Here is a 17,004-nt window from a genome sequence, read left to right on the forward strand (position 1 = left end):
GTCAACATGGAATTTTCAAAATATTTTTTTTGATTTTAATTTTTTTCAAATTTTGATATTTTTTAAAAAAAAATTCATAAATAGACCCACTAACACTTTGATCAACTTCGACTTTAATTTTTTTTTTTATCAAAGTGTACTTTTGTTACCTTCTTCTTCAAGAACAAGATAAAGATGCTCAAGAACAACAATGAAAATCTCCAATCTTCACATCTTCATAACTTCTTTATTTCTAACTCCAAATTCAATGAAATTTTCACCCACGTACTCCTTTCAATGCCACAAACAAACCCCACTAATTTTTAGCCTTCAAAATTAAGCCAAATTTTTTTTTAAAATTCACAAAGTATCAAAATTCTTTAATGATATCTTCAATTCCACACCTCTAAATCATACGAAATTCGAGATATGGGCTCAAAAAATGCTAGAGAATCAAGATTTAGTATCAAAAACAACAAATTAAAATAATTTTTTTTGATATTTTTGAATATTTTTTTTTTAATATCAAAACCTAAGACTTAGGATTGCAAAAACAACTCCAACCTGACTCTGATACCAAATGATACAAGAAAGACAATATGAAAGCTAAAGAAATCATAAAAAGAAGAAAATGAGAGATAAAACGGATAGAAGGTAGGCATAGCAATAGACTTGAAGAACAACCAAGTCAAATATGAAAGACCTTTCTTGAAAATTCCAAAAAAAATACCTAGCCTATTAGAAAGACCTTAAGGAAATTAAATTTACAAGCAATCTTCCTTTTTGAACTTGAAACAATCAAAAGTTTCAATAAGCTCTCAAACTCTCGAAAGAGTATTTAGTATTCAATATTCATTCAAAAATAATCTACCTAAAATGAGCTATTCTCTCTTATTTATAGACTACACTAGTAATTACAAAAATACCCTTAATGAAATAAGGTCTTCTTTAGCATGAAGCTTGAATGTCAAAAACACTGATGAGTGGCAATTTAGCCACTCATTTATATCTTATTTCTTATGAATTAATGTGGCCAAATTGATAGTATAAGACTATTTACATTACAAATACACTAATTTCTGGTATTTGTAGCGTTTTTGGGGAGCCTAGTGAAAAAAAAAGAAGACGAAGCTAGAAAAGAGGAAAAAAGAGATGAACAAGAAAAATCCTGAAGATATGTCTCAGAAACAACTCTCAGGTATAGCGTATGCGATTTGAGGATTGCGAACGCGATCGGTCAAGACAGGGAAAGAAATCACGATCGCGATTATATGGCTCACGAAAGCAATGTTCGAAAAATTCAAAGATGTCGCACAAGCGACCTGAGGATCCACATACGCGACTACCACAATAGATGCAGAATTACGATAGCGACCAAAAGAATCACGTAAGCGATCGTCGGGCAGATTCTCAGGGGAAATAATGGAATTTCAGGTGGTTTGATCCAAATACATAAAAGGCACAAGCCCTAACATTTTCAGCAGCCAATTTAGTATCTTTTAATCTTTAGAATATATTTTTGCACTACTCCTGAGTGAAGAACATTCTTACAGTGATTTCCAAGTGAGGATTTAGTGATTTTCATTTAATATTTGTTGAAACTCAAAGCTCGAAAGTATATTTCCTTTAGTTTTTATGGAGAAATTTAATGAAAATTTTGGTATATCTCTACTTTCTTTCTCTGTGAGCAGCTAATTATAAATTTTGGAATTATGCTTGAATAGTTTGTGATTAGTGCATGGGTGTTGTTTATTTATTCTCCTAATTAGCTAGTTATTATGGATTTTGAATTTATTTCATGATTTAACTAAGAATTAGATATTGCAAACAATAATCACCCTTGAACCCATATTATCCTTAAAAGAGGGGATATGAGTGAGAAATAAATGCAATCAATAACTTAAAGTATTTCATTTAATGACATATCTTAGACCTAATGACATTAATTTAGGCAATAGATTGGTAAAATTATTAAACTTATGAGGTTTTCAAAAGAACTCATTTATGAAATTTGGTGTTTTATTGAAAGGTTAATATCAAGACTGCTAAATCTAGCCTACTCATGATTCCTAACTAAATTTGAATAAATTTTCAATCATCCATGAAAAGAACTCATACCTAGAACTGCATAACCCCAAGGCCTTTTTCCCATTGATTACACTCTTAGTATTTTCAATCTCAAGATAGGGTACTTGCCACAAAGAAATTGTTACTCTAAAACATTAAAACTAAATCCCCCATTTTACATTTATTTTTGTTTTATACACATCACGGGGCAACCCCCAGTTGACTTTCAACACTCTTAAGCTTTGAATTCCTTGTTTCACTCCTTGTGGATTCGACCCCAACCTAAGTTGGGTTATTGTATTGATAACAAATGCTTACACCCATTTAAGAATGTAATTTGAACATTATCAAAAATGACGCCATTATTGGAGAGTGAAACTGTCACTATCGGAGGCTACCTTTAGTCGTGATAATGGTACTTACGATCACAAGTGACCATAAGCTAACCCATGAACTGGTACCTATTGTGAGCACTGAATAAAAAAGCAATTAAACAATATGTCCAGAAGATAATCTGATAAGATACTATAAATTGGAAATACTGAAATATATAACACTAACATGTCTAAAACAACTGAGGAAACTGAAAGAATTGACTAACTGTCTAACTAATTTTCTGAAAGCCACTAAACATCATGAGGATTTGAAGGGACAAAGCCCCAACTAACTTCGAATGATGAACATGAAGAAGTACTGAAATAACTAAAATAAACAAATTATTTCCTCGATGGATGAGGACTCACCACTACTGCTGTTGAGTAATACTGAGTTGTCTGAGAATGATCAGGAATCTAAGAGTCCGAACCTATATTATAAGATAATAGAGCACAAATAAAAGTATGCGGTCGGTACTTTGAACGTACTGGTATATGAGATGAGGACTGACTAAAATGCATTGGATAACTGATCATGAATACATGAACATGTAATACTGAGAATGCAAGACCAACCAAAAACATGTACTAAAATAATCTATATAATTGAATGACTAGTATCTAAATAACTGAATAACTATATATTGGTCATGCAAACCTGAACTTTAATAGGCTGAGTACTGACTGAAATTGTGAGAGGTATCATCTAATTGACATGCCCCAATCCGAGCTAATTGGGTTCTAACCTGTAACCCTAGTTGGAAGGGTGTCAGTACCATGCCATGGGTACTGACATTGGCTATGTGGATCCACTAAACTAGTATCCCAAAAAAACAGGGTGTCAAGCCTAAACTGAGGGGTGACTCCTAGAGGAAGTAAAGCCTAAACTAACGGGTAACCCATCATATCCTACACTGGCTACATAGTTCTGGAATACAGGAACTACTACTAACGACTCTGCCTAAGCTGACAGGGAAGTCTCCATCCTTGCATTCGCTCGGTGCTAACTCCTACTCCCAACTGAACTAACACTGGTAATAAACAGAACTAAATGCACTAAACATAACAACTGACATTGCTCATCATGATCATAACAATTGAGTAAATGGTAATACTTATGGCTTAATTGAAATCATTACTTGAAAGATTTAAAATCATGTAAAACACATAGGTATCGGGTATTCATAACCTGCCAGCACTGAATGATCAAAATATAGTATTAAGGTTTAGAACTATAGTATGAAATCATGGTTTAAAGATCCCAAAACATAGACATATGATCAAACATGTGAGAATCATAAACTTGAACATGGGAATATTTTAAAACATGAGAAAATAGCATGGTTACGTGACTATAACATGAAATTCACTTGAATATAACATGGGAGATTGAAACTTAAAGCATAGGTTAACCTAATTTTTCATGGAATCATTCTTGAACATGAATTGAGTCAAAATTCTAAGGAAACACATGAATTTGATCCATCTCGAACTTACAAAACTCCAAAATAAGAGAAAAATCCATTCTTTAGTTGAAAAGAGGGGTTTTTTGGGCTCCATGGATGAAAAGGACCCATGGATAAACATTCCACATACCTTAAGCCTCTTGATTTGCGAAAGAAACCCTATTCTTGATGCTTTCTTGAAGATTCTTGAACTTGGAAAACTTTGATTCTTGATTTCTTGGGGAAAAGGGATTTAAATTGGTTCTTGGGGAAGGAGAAGGGTTTCTTGAGAGTGAGTTTGATAAGAAGGGCAAATAATGCCCCTATGGATGCCCCAAGTCATGTTATGGACGATTTAGGTAGAGGGGAAAAATACCCAATTGCCCCTTGATTATTTAAATAAAAAATTAGACCCAACAACGCCACTGCAATGCGGCCTTATAGCAGTTGAAGAAATCCCTTACAACATTGTGGATAGCATCAGGTCGGGACAGTACGATGCGGGCTTATCACAGAGACTAACTATTTTCGTGATCCAAACATACCCCAAACCTCGTCTGAAAAATTCAAAACTTCCTCGAGATATACTTTTAACCTCCCTAAACATGAATCAACTTAAAACTCAATATTTTGGAAATGGGATGACCAAAATAAAAGTTTGTAAAGTTTAGGGGTCTTAAAAATGACTAAGTCCCCAACTCTTGGTGAAATTTCCAAGCCTTGGACCCCTTATGCATGCAACTAAGAGCTGAATCGAGCTAAGAATATTATGGGGTATTACAGAAACACAGTTTTCACTCTTGTAGTGTTTTTAGTCAATTTTGGTTAACCATAGTGTTTTAGATTACATTGTTTGTTGTTTTTGTTCTCTCTCAGGTGGGTGTAATAGTGCACACGATACTATGAGCCAACATAGTTGTAATTCTAGGACTTGATGGGTATCTTTAGGATAAGGATCACCTCAAAGATGTGGGTTGAGCTAGCGCTATTCATATTCTACTGGTAGAAAGAAATGAAGTGCTTCACGTTACTAGCGTAATGCTTCATTTACTTCAAATGAAAGGGTTGTTTGGAGGTCAAGCATATGACGATTTTAATCTACACTTGAAGAATTTTATTGATGTGTTCTCCATTTGACATAACCCACATATATCAAGAATCGATTCGATTGCGTCTTTTTTTATTTTCTTTGATGGGGGAAACGGTCTTATATTTGCGATCTTTTGCCCATAGGACTATCACTTCATAGGTTGAGCTCACGGAAGAATTCTTGGAAAGGTACTTTCCTCCTTATTGGATGTTGCAACTAAGGGATAAAATCACTAACTTTCACCATCTTAGTGGTGAACCATTATATGAGGCTTGGAAATGATTCAAAAATAAGTTAATGCAATGCCAAAATCATGAGGTTCCGTATAAAATGATTTTTTAAATTGTTTATACGGCATTAGATCAATTGAGCAAGATGGTAGCCGATAATACGGTCGGTGGTTCCATTGTTAAATTATCTTATGGTGTTGCATAGGCTTTGTTAGATCAAGTGACCAAGAAAAGTATAGGTTTACACACAAGTGATACTGAGGTGGTCGTAGGGGATCCCTCCACATCCTTTGTAAGCCAAGAGCAAAGAAAAAAGATGAGTAAATAGATGCAAATATGGCTAAAGTGATGACTCAACTTGATATTCTCACCAAGCATATAATAGGAGATCCTTCTAAGGCGGTCAACGTTGTTTCTTATAAGAGTGTTAAAGCTTATGATGATGAGAAAGCAGAGTCTCTTGATGAAAAAATTCAGTTCTTGTCAAACCAAGAAGGGATTTCTGCCCTACCTATCAAAGGCAATGTAGGAATCAAGGTTAGAAGAAACTAAATCGTGATAAAGATTACCGGGATACAAATCATGATAGAGATTGAGATTGGAGAGATAATAATAGAGACTATGACCAATACATACCTCCACATAATAGGTCCAAGGGTAAAGAATCAAGCTCCATTGACCTAAAGAAGCTCAAAAGTGAAGATGTCCTTGCTCATAGCTTAATGAGGTTGAGGGGATTGATAAAATGGTGAGAGAGATGAAATGTTACTTCTTACAACTCAATCAAATCATGACATCTCATTCATCCTCAATCAAGTAACTTGTAACTCAATTGGGCCAAATCTTGACACAACTTAATAAAAGGCCAAAAGATGGATTGCCTAGTAACACGGTTGTCAATCCTAAAAATGATGCCCACATCAAGAGTATTGGCACTAGGAGTGGTCGAACTCTTGGTAAGAATGTTGTTGATCTTTATAAAGGACTCAGTGAAAAGGAAAATGATGAACATGCAAATACAAAGATAAAGCATCTAGAAAAGTCAAATGATGATGTTCCAAAGCCTAATGGACCAATTATTGAGACTCCAAAGGTATTTGAGGAAAGGTCAAAAGTGAGGAAGCTCCTAAAATCGTTGATGGTGATGCTCCAAAATCAGGTAATACTCTAATTATTCCATTATCACAAATCAAAATCCCTTCCCCATTCCCATAAAGGCTCAATAAGAAAGAAGATAATGCCAAGTTCAAGAAATTCCTTGCAATATTAGCAACCTATTGGTTAATATTCCTTTGTTAGAGCTTTGCAAGAGATAACCGAGTATGCTAAATTAATGAAGTGCATGGTCACAAAGAAATGAGTCATGAATTTTGAAACTATCGAGGTAACTCATAATTATAGTGCCATAATGTCAAGCACAATGACGGCACAGAAGAAAACTCAGGTGAGTTCACTATTCCTTGCACTATCGGGGTGTATAAATTTGGAAAAGCATTATATGATCTTAGGCAAGTATTAATTTTATGTCATTTATCGCATTTTAAAAGTTGGGTTGAGTGCTCCTAATCCTACCACTATGAGGCTTTTAATAGTTGGTCGTTCAATCAAAAAACCTGCTGGTGTGTTGTATGATATTTTGGTAAAAGTTGACAATTTATTTTTTTGGCAGACTTTGTTATTCTTGATTGTGAGATCAATCATGAGGTCTCGATCATTATTGGTAGGATATTCTTGGCTACCATAAGATCCTTAATTGATGTTGAATGTGGTGAAATTAAGTTTTGGGTGAACAATAAATAAGTATCTTTCAATGTGTATAAGTCTATGAAGCAACATATGTAGTTGTAAGCTATTTTGGGTGATTGATGTGATAGATGATGAGGTGACTAACACTATAGAAGTGGATCTTGTAGATGACCCCTTTGTTGATGTGTTGTGGAACTTGTGGAGTGAGTATACTGAAGAATATGACCCCTACCAAATTGAATCTTGATTTGAAAAATCGTGAGAGTCCACCCGCTAAATCATCTATTATTAAACCACCTCAACTTGAACTTAAGATGTGCCTTCCCACCTTTGGTATGTTTTCTTGGGTGAGAACAATACTTTGCCAATCATTTTTGTGGGTGATAATGAGCTTTGTCAAGTGGATGCCTTGAAATCTATCGTGAAAAAGTTCATCCTTGCTATCGGGTGGACTATAGTGGACATCATAGTCACAGCTCCCAAAATTTGCTCCCACAAGATCAAATTAGAGGTCGATCATGTTCTTAGTGTGGAACACCAAATAAAACTCAATCTACCTATGTAATAGGTAGTCAAGAAGGAAATTATAAAATGGCTTGATGCAAGTGTTGTCTACCCAATTCCAAATAGTACCCGGGTGAGTCCGATCCAATATGTTTCCAAGAAGGGTGGTCCCAAATGAGAATAATGATCTTGTGATCATCCATCTGATCACGGGTTTAAAGGTATGTATGGACTATCATAAATTAAACTAGTAGACAGAGAAAGATCATTTTCTATGCCTTTTATCAATTAAATATTCGATCGACTAGCCGATCGTGGATGATATTGCTTTCTTGATAGATATAGGATGGCCTACAAAACTTCTCTTGGTATGTCACCCTACCAATTGGTGTTCGAGAAGGCATGTAACTTACCCATTTAGTTGGAGCATAAGGCTTTATGGGCCTTGAGGAAGTTGAATATGGATTGGGAGGACGCATCTAAATCAAGAGTGAATCAACTTTATGAGTTGGAAGATTTTTGACTCAAAGCGTATGAAAGCTCTGTGTTGTATAAATAAAAGATAAAGAGGTGGCATGATGCTAAAATCTTAAAATGGGAGTTTCATATAAAGGATGATGTGCTTTTTTTTAATTCTAGATTGAAACTCTTTGCGGGTAAGTCGGATCTGTTTGTGATTTCAAATGTTTATCATAGTGGAGATATTGTGTTGGAAGAGACTGAGAAGAAGAGATTTGTGGTAAACAAACAAAGGTTGAAGCATTACCATGTTGGTCGACAGGAGAGGTGAAGATTGAGTGGCTTTGCTTTAAGGATTTAAAATAATAATCAATAGGAATCGTGTCGCGATGTTAAATCAAGCGCTAGATGTGAGGCAACCCTTTTTTTCCAAAATAAAAATCATTTGTCCCTTAAATTTTAGTTGTTAAAACACTTTAGGATTTTATTTTTAACTAATACACAAAATTTTGAAAGTGATTTGAGTAGGTTAAGATACACGGAGTTGATTGAAATTGAGTTTGGGGTTCACCTCCTTGAAAGAAAAGGGAATTGAGAAAATTTATGACGGTACCTGAAGGTCTCAAGTTTGCAAACGCGATGGACAGATCGCGAATGCAAAAATTCAGCACCTGAGGTCCTCAGATATCGTGAACATGATAAACAGATCGCGTAAATGATCCATCAATTATAGTCGAACATCACATAAGCGATACGCTTATCACGATCGCTATACTCGATAGTTTTAAAAACAAGGTGAAAGATTTCAAATGGTTCATTTCACTTTCCTCTCTTAAATATCCAAACATTCATCCATTCTAATCACTCTAAAACGTTGTCCAATTGCTCTACATTTGTATCTTTTGCACACAAACTTCAGGTATGCCTCCTAATCTCCTCTTTAAGTGGTAAAATTCCTCCTTATTCACAAGATTAGGGTTGAATTTGGGTGTGATTTATTTTAATTTTTGGTGCTAGAATTTGGTAAATCTCTGTGTATAAAAAATTCTAGTAACTGATAACTTAGTGTTAAAATCATTGGAGAAGTCTTGAGTACTCAAATTTATGCAAAAATGATTGGGAATTTAGATGCACACCAAGTGTTTGATGATTTTCTTCCATGAAATTTTGAGATATATTTTTTGTCCCTAAAGTAATTAATAAGTAATTTTGGGTTCTAGTTCTAGTTTCTTGGTTTGTGCATCATGTTTGTGCATGTTTTTGTGAAAAGGACTTGACAAAATTTGAGTTGGGAATTATTGGGGACGCCGGGTATGCAAATATCGTGATTGCCACCTCATATCGTGAAAGCGATACCTGAGGCCATTTATAGGCCTAAGCAGTAGGTATCACGATCGCAACTTCAGATCGTGAATGTGACTGATACCTAAGGCCCATCTGCAATCCTGAGCAGCAGGTATCGCGATTGCGAATGTGGTACCTGAGGTCCGTCTGTAGGCCTGAGTAAAATTATGGAAACTACTATTTGAGCCTAAATTTGATCCTTAAACCATTTATTTAGCCTTTCTCAGTCACATTGCATTATTTTTACATGAGAATCTTGGAAGTTCATGCATGTGTATTGATTTCAGGTTTTCAAACCAAAGGCTAAGCATAGAGCATTGACTTATATATGAAATTGAGGTTGAAAGAGAATATGATCAAAATTGATTCCACTCTCTCGACTGCCAAGAAACATACTATGAAGACTTGGCCAACAAAAAGTTATTCCCTTAAAAGGGGATCTCCCTTGAGCGAGTTCCTAAGGCCCTCCTGACTATTTATCAGAGGTTGGAGACTCTGGGTTGGTTGTGCTTTGTATGGAGTCATTCAAGCCAATGAACAATGGGTGGGGGAGTGTTATGCCAATCCCAAGGCTATAAAACTTTCCACCTTATTGATGGAAATAAAGGGTAAGCTGGTCCATTTCGGAGCTGAGGAGATTGATAGGATGTATGGTTTGCCAAATTCCAATCAATCACTGTTTAACACTAAGGATTGTGATTTGGGCAGTTGGTTAGTGTCAACTATTTGCCTGGGTAAGAATGTACCATGGGCAACCATGAAAGTAGGGATTACTCCGTGTGAGTTCATGGTTGAGGCGAGGATTTGGCCAGCTATCATTTGCAGTTGTGTCTCTCCATGAGGGAATATGAACAATATGTCGGTAAAATAGCTTAGATGATCTTCTATAGTCTAGAAATATTCCATTAAATGTTGGTATCTTTGTTATCTCAGAGTTCCATGCATATAAAGAACGAGATGGGCCCACCTTAATATTTCTTTCCTTGATCACCCAATTGTGCAAACGAGCAGGATTTGAAGAGTATGAGGATGATAATTGGGTAGCACCAAAGCCACCAATTTACCCACTGAAAATGTGCAGTGAAGGCACAACTTCTAATAGTAAAAAGAGAAAGATTGATACGAGTAAGTCCGTGCAAGATAAGTTTGACTCCTGTAGACTATCATCTGTGGGACCGTTCGAGTGTTGATTGATGTGTCGTAGATGGTTCGAGAGTTGGTTTCTAGATTTCCCATAGGTCCTGATGAGACTTTGAGGGTCCCACCTCCTCTGTCCTACATAGGGATTATGATAGTCTCTTAGCATACTTGAAACGGAAAGGGGCTCACATTATAAGGTTGGAGAATGCATCTAAAGTAGTAAGTAAAATCGATCTTTTTAGAATAGTTTGCATGCCATGTGTAGTGAGTGTTTGTTGAATGATTCTTGTGCTTACTTGTGTCATCTAGAACTTTTTCCGTTGGTCTTTCAAAGCTAGTCTTGATTTAAGTATTTGGTGAAATAATTTTAGGCTTTCTTTGTGATTATTAGAAACTACTTTAGCCTAAAAGTCCAACCTGTGCATGAATGATATCACTACTCAGCCTATTTGAGCCTATTAACCTTTCTTTTGCAACCACATTACAAGACTTGAACCTTTTGTCCCTCTCTTGAACCCTACCCTCCTTAAACTTGAAATTGCCAACTTGAGGCTAAAAGCCTAAGTTAGGGGTGCAGTGAAACATGGAAGAGGAAGTTATGTACTTTGGTATTGTAAATGTGTGCCTTAAAGAAAATCAATGATTGAAAATTTCACAACCCGAACCAGGGCTTGGCCGTGATAGGTCTATCAAGTTTGTCGAGGATCGAAGACCACCTCATTTACCCTAGACAATCAGAACACAATAACCTTGAAGTTGATAAATTCCAAACATATAATAAGATAGAGCTGAGTTCCAAACATATAACAAGATAGAGCTGAGTTTCGAACATAAAACAAGATAGGTAACTCAACTAACTCAGAAAGAAATCTAAGAACTTCAACAACCATCCCAATCCACCTTAATCCACAAATCCTCTAATGAACCAACATCAATCTAAGTCGGGACATAACCTCAAGATAGTCAAAAAGAAACCGAAAGATAGTCTATGATATAATGAAATCAAAACATGAAATGAGGGTCTTCTGAAGAATGGAAGCTCACCACTTTAAGATGACTCACAATCAATCCAAAAATCACCTAATAACTATGCAGAAAAAGCATAAGTGTCTTTGGTTCCAGCATGCCATAGGGATACTGCGTCTGGAGATAGTTAGCGGGGTGAGTGCTAGCATGTAACTCAGGGAAGGAATAAAATAATGCCATGATCAAATCATTTTAAAATCATTCAAAGCCAATACACACAGTCAAGTATGTATGTATATGTACATATATATATAACACTATATATAACATGATGGGGCAGGTAACAAGGCTTAGTATGAAAGTAAAATATTAGCCTAGACTGTGTAGCTTCTACAATTATAAAAAGACCTACGGGCTATATTGGTACGACCCCCTACTGAAGGGCCCACTGTTAGCCGCACAAATAGGAGATATAATAAATGGCCGAGGAATCCACGACCCTACACCATCTATGTTACATATATATATATATAAGGTGTGACACAAGCACACGATCATCGGGACCAACCCCTCACACCGGCAAACGTGGATTTCCAGTATCAGCCCTATGGGACCTCGACCTTCATGGCGAGTTACACAACCTCCTTTAAGCCCAATTAAAACATTTACACATTCGCATTTATTGAACTAAGATCATCCATTAAGGCATATACTATTGGTATCGCCATACTAACTACGCTTGTAACCTAATATCATCATGCCATTTCAATTATCATCACTTGGGGAAATCCACGACCCCATAAGTTTCAATCATTAATTAATATGGGGGAATCCACGACCCCCTAGGTGCAATTATCAATTAGCTTGGGGGAATCCACAACCCCCAGGGTTCAGTTTAAAACCATTTATGTTCTATTAGCCTTTTATGCAATTCAACGGTTCCAAAATTGATTTCAATATGCATATATTTATGTTTCAAAGTTAATTTGATAAGGTTGGGTTGAGGTTATTACCAATTCCAATTTCAAAATTCATAAAGTTGGGGAATCCAAAAACTCCATTCCAATTAACCATGCCCATGCACCCAATAGTTCTAAAACAATCAATTCCAATCATCAAGATTCACAAAAGCCATGGGAAAAGCAATTAAATCAATAATGCTCAAAATCCCTTAACCCACATTCAAAGCCATCAATTAAATCACATGGATACAATTGTAAATACATGCTTTTAATAGAACAAGTTTTGGGGAAGAGATAGATACATGCCTTAGATAATTGGGAATTATGGAGAGAAATCAACAATTGAACCTTGAATGGACAATCCTTAGAAACCCTAGCTTGTTCTTGCTTTGGGGAATTTGAGAGAGATTAAGACTATATCTGATTATGTTTTTGGATGATAAAGATTTCCCAAAAAAGGTTTAAGGTCGTGGGTCACAATTGGGGAAAGGAGAAATGTCTAGAGTACCCTTAGTAAAATACTGAAAAATTATTGCCAGTGACTACGGTTCACCCTACGACTCGTGAGGACAGGCTACAAGTCATCACCCCTACTTGTGGTCTGGACAGTATCCCACGGCATCCCTATTGTTGACCCTACGACTCATACCATATGACTCATAATCTCACATTACAAATTGTAGGGCCGTGTGCCCAAGCCTTGCTAAAACAAATGCTAAAAGCGAGAAGAAAATTGCACACCTATATTTGAAATAATAGAAACTGGAGCACCATTCAATTCAACTATCTGTGAAATAAACAACTTTACATAATCCTCTCCAGAATAAGTAGTCCTCACAAGTAAAAAATGAATATAATTAGTCATCCTATCCACGATTACCCAAATTGAATCAAACTAATGGCGAGGCCGCGGAAGACCCGCGATGAAATCCTTATTAATCACCTCCCATTTCTACATAGGAAACTCAATCTCTTGAGACAATCTACCAGGCCTCAAGTGCTCAACCTTTACTTGCTGACAAACCATACCCTTGGCCACATATCTCTTCATGTTGTTCCACCAATAAATCTCCTTCAAATCATAATACATCTTCATCAAACTAGGATGAAATGTATACCTTGACTCTTGAGCCTCAACCAAGATCCTTTTTAGGAGCCCATTAATATCAGGAATACACAACCTACCTTGGTACCTTAAGATACCATCACCACCAATCTCAAAATCCATTACCTTCTGTTGGCCCTCATCTCCCTTGATCTGCATCAATATAGGATACAAAACCCGCTTCTCCTTCATCTCAGTACTAAGAAAGGACTTAACCACCTCTTAAACAATTACACCTTCATCTTTAAAATCCCAGAAACGAACTTGAAGATTAGCCAACCAATGAATATCTTTCACTAATCCCCTCTTCTCATCATCCGCATAAAATAAACTTCCCATGACAACCTGCTAAGAGCATCATCAACCATATTAGATTTACTTAGATGATAATGAAGGCTCATATCATAGTCCTTGAGCAACTCAAGTTATCTTCTCTGCCTGAGATTCAACTTCTTCTAAGTACACACATACTGCAAGCTCTTATGATTTGAATAGATATCAAAATGCACCCTATACAAATAATGACGCCAAATCTTCATAGCAAACACCATAGCCTCCAACTCCAAGTCATAAGTTGGATAATTCCTTTCATGAACTTTGAGCTTCCTAGATGCATAGGCTACCACTCTATCATGCTGCACCAACACACAATCCAGTCACATACGGGATGCATCATAATACACAATAAACCCATCAGTACCCTCGAGCAGGGTCCAAACTAGTGCAAAAGTCAACTTGTCCTTCAACTTCTCAAAACTGCCCTCACAAGTATCAGACCACAAAAACTTTGCCTTCTTCTGAGTCAACTTATACAATAGGGTAGCAATCGAAGAGAAACTCTCCACAAACCTCCTATAATACCAGCTAAATAAAAAAAGCTCTGAATACCGATTGGATTCATTGGGTCTAGGCCACTTATTAATTGCTTCAACTTTCTGTGTATTCAACTTGATCCCCTTAATAGAAACTACATGATGAAGAAAGGTCACAACATTCAACCAAAAATCACACTTAAAAAACTTGCCATATAATTAATGATCCTTAAGAGTCTGCAACACGACTCGGAGTGATTGGCATGATCCTCTTTACTCTTCATACCACTGATATGCCACATCCTTCAACTGATATGCAAAAAAATCCACACCCTCCACATCAGTAGCATGCATTACCCTAAATGTCTTTTCCATATCATAAACAAACCCTTGAGGATCCTCCTCAACCGTAGAGCCTATTAAGGCTAGAGGACTCAACTTATAAACTAGCCAACTCTAGTGACCTCATAAAATAGAGAAATAGAACCAACACAGTCAGGCTGATGAGACTGAGAACTCACCAAATGAGTTAGCAGATAAATAGATCGATGAAACTCGTATTATAAATATCTCCTTGGGGGTAGAGCATGAACAACATCAGCCCGAGGAGAGTAAGGATGATGGAACTCCACATGGGCAGTCAGGAACATAGTTCTCAGATTGAATTTGTAATTTATAAGTAGAACGAGTTCCATCTAAATTATCCTCAAATGGGACAGAGGAGTTTTCATGAGCATCAAATTATTCAAGGAGGCATAATCTGAAATGCAAACAAACAAGAATTAAAGGAGATCCAATATCTTATATTTTATAGCCCGAAAAATAAATCACAAGAAATTGGAACATTCCTAAATTCCTCATAGACTCTTCTTTACAAGTGTGGCACGCTACATACTCATAAAAGAGACTCTACTTGACACGGCATTTTAGATAATCAAGGACCATAAACCTAGGCTTTAATACCAAGTTTCTCATAATCCAAACCATGGCCTGGCCGTGACGGGTATCTCAAGTCTGCTGAGGATCGGAGACCACCCCTTTTACCCTAGCTAATCAGAATACAATGCACCTTGCAGCGGATGAATTCTAAATATATAATAATATAGAGATGATTTCTAAACATATAACAAGGTAGAGCAAAGTTCTGAATATATAACAAGATAGGTAACTCGAGTAACTCATAAAGGAATCTAAGAACTTCAACAACCATCCTAATCCACAGTAATACACAAAGCCTCTAATAAACCAAATAAATCTAAAGTGGGGAAATATCCCCAATGATAGCAAAAAAGAAATTGAAAGATAGTCTATGATATAATGAAACAAAAATAAGAAAGAGGGTCTTCTAAAGAATAAAAGCTCACTACTTCAAGCTGACTTACGATTGATCCAAAAATAACTAAATCACTGCACAAGAAAAGCAGAAGTATCTTCGATTCCTGCATCACGTGGGGATACAACATCCGAAGATGGTTAGCACGATGAGCGTTAGCATAAACTTAGGGAAGGGATAAAATAATGTCATGATCAGATCAGTTCAAAATCAGTCAAAGTCAATTCACATAGTCAAGTACACACACACACACACACACGCACACACACACACACACACACACACACATATATATATATAATGTTGGGGTAGGGAACATGGCTTAGAATGAAAGTAAAATATTAGCCTGGACTATGTAGCTTCTACCATCATAAAAACACCCACGGGCTATATGGGTCTAACCCTTCATACTGGATGGGCCCTAGTACATGTTAGTATCATAAACTAAAGATATAATATAAGTTCAAGGAATGTACTACCCTATGTCATCCATGACATATATAAGGTGTCACACAAGCATACGATCATCAAGACCAACCCCCTACGTCGACAAATGTGGGTTTCCAGTATTAGTCCTTTGAGACCTCCATCTTTATGGCAAGCTACACAACCCACTTTAAGTCCAATTAAATTATTTACACATTTTTATTTATTGAACTAATATCAACTATTAAGGCATATATCACTGGTTTCATCATACCAATTATGATTTCAAGATAATATCATTATGTCATTTCAATTATAATCACTTGGGGGAATACATGACCCCATAAGTTCCAATCATTCATCCACATGGGGGAATGCACGACCCCATAGGTTCAATTATCAATTACTTCGGGGGAATCCAAGACTTCCAAGGTTCAGTTTAAAACTATTTATGTTCTATTAACCTTTTATGCAGCACAATAGTTCCAAAAGTAATTTCAATATACATATATTCATGTTTCAAAGCTAATTTCATAAGGTTGGGTTGAGGTTATTATCAATTCCAATTCCAAAAATTAATAACGTTACGGGAATTTATGAACCCCGTTCCAATTAACAATGCCCATGCACCCAATAGTTTGAAAATAATCAATTCCAATCATACATGATTCACAAAATCCATAGGAAAATCAATTAAATAAATAATGCTCAAAAGACCTCAACCCACATTAAAAACAATCAATTAAATCACATGGATACAATTTTAAATACATTTTTTTAACAAAACATTTTTTTAGAGAAGACATATATACCTTAGATGCTCTGGAATTATGGAGAGAAATAATAATTAAAGCTTGAATGACCAATCCTTAAAAGCCTAAAACACCCTGGATTTTGGACCTTGGAAATTTCCTGAGCTTTAAGATCGCTGGTATTGTAACGACTCATCATACGAGTCGTATGATATGGGTAATAGTCAAGTGACCCAGCTTATTAGGTGTCCAGGGATTGGAGGTTGGGTA

The 17,004-nt window shown here is 36.1% G+C and overlaps 1 non-coding gene across 1 annotated transcript; it reads right to left on the minus strand.

Moving 5' to 3' along the window:
• Window positions 1-5,169: 5,169 nt before the first annotated feature.
• Window positions 5,170-5,275, minus strand: LOC124899080. The gene has a single exon (XR_007056218.1). It is a non-coding gene; the product is annotated as a small nucleolar RNA R71 (small nucleolar RNA).
• Between the last annotated feature and the right edge of the window lie 11,729 nt (window positions 5,276-17,004).

Source organism: Capsicum annuum, chromosome 5 (assembly GCF_002878395.1).
Source record: "Capsicum annuum cultivar UCD-10X-F1 chromosome 5, UCD10Xv1.1, whole genome shotgun sequence".
Classification (NCBI taxonomy): Eukaryota; Viridiplantae; Streptophyta; class Magnoliopsida; order Solanales; family Solanaceae; genus Capsicum; species Capsicum annuum.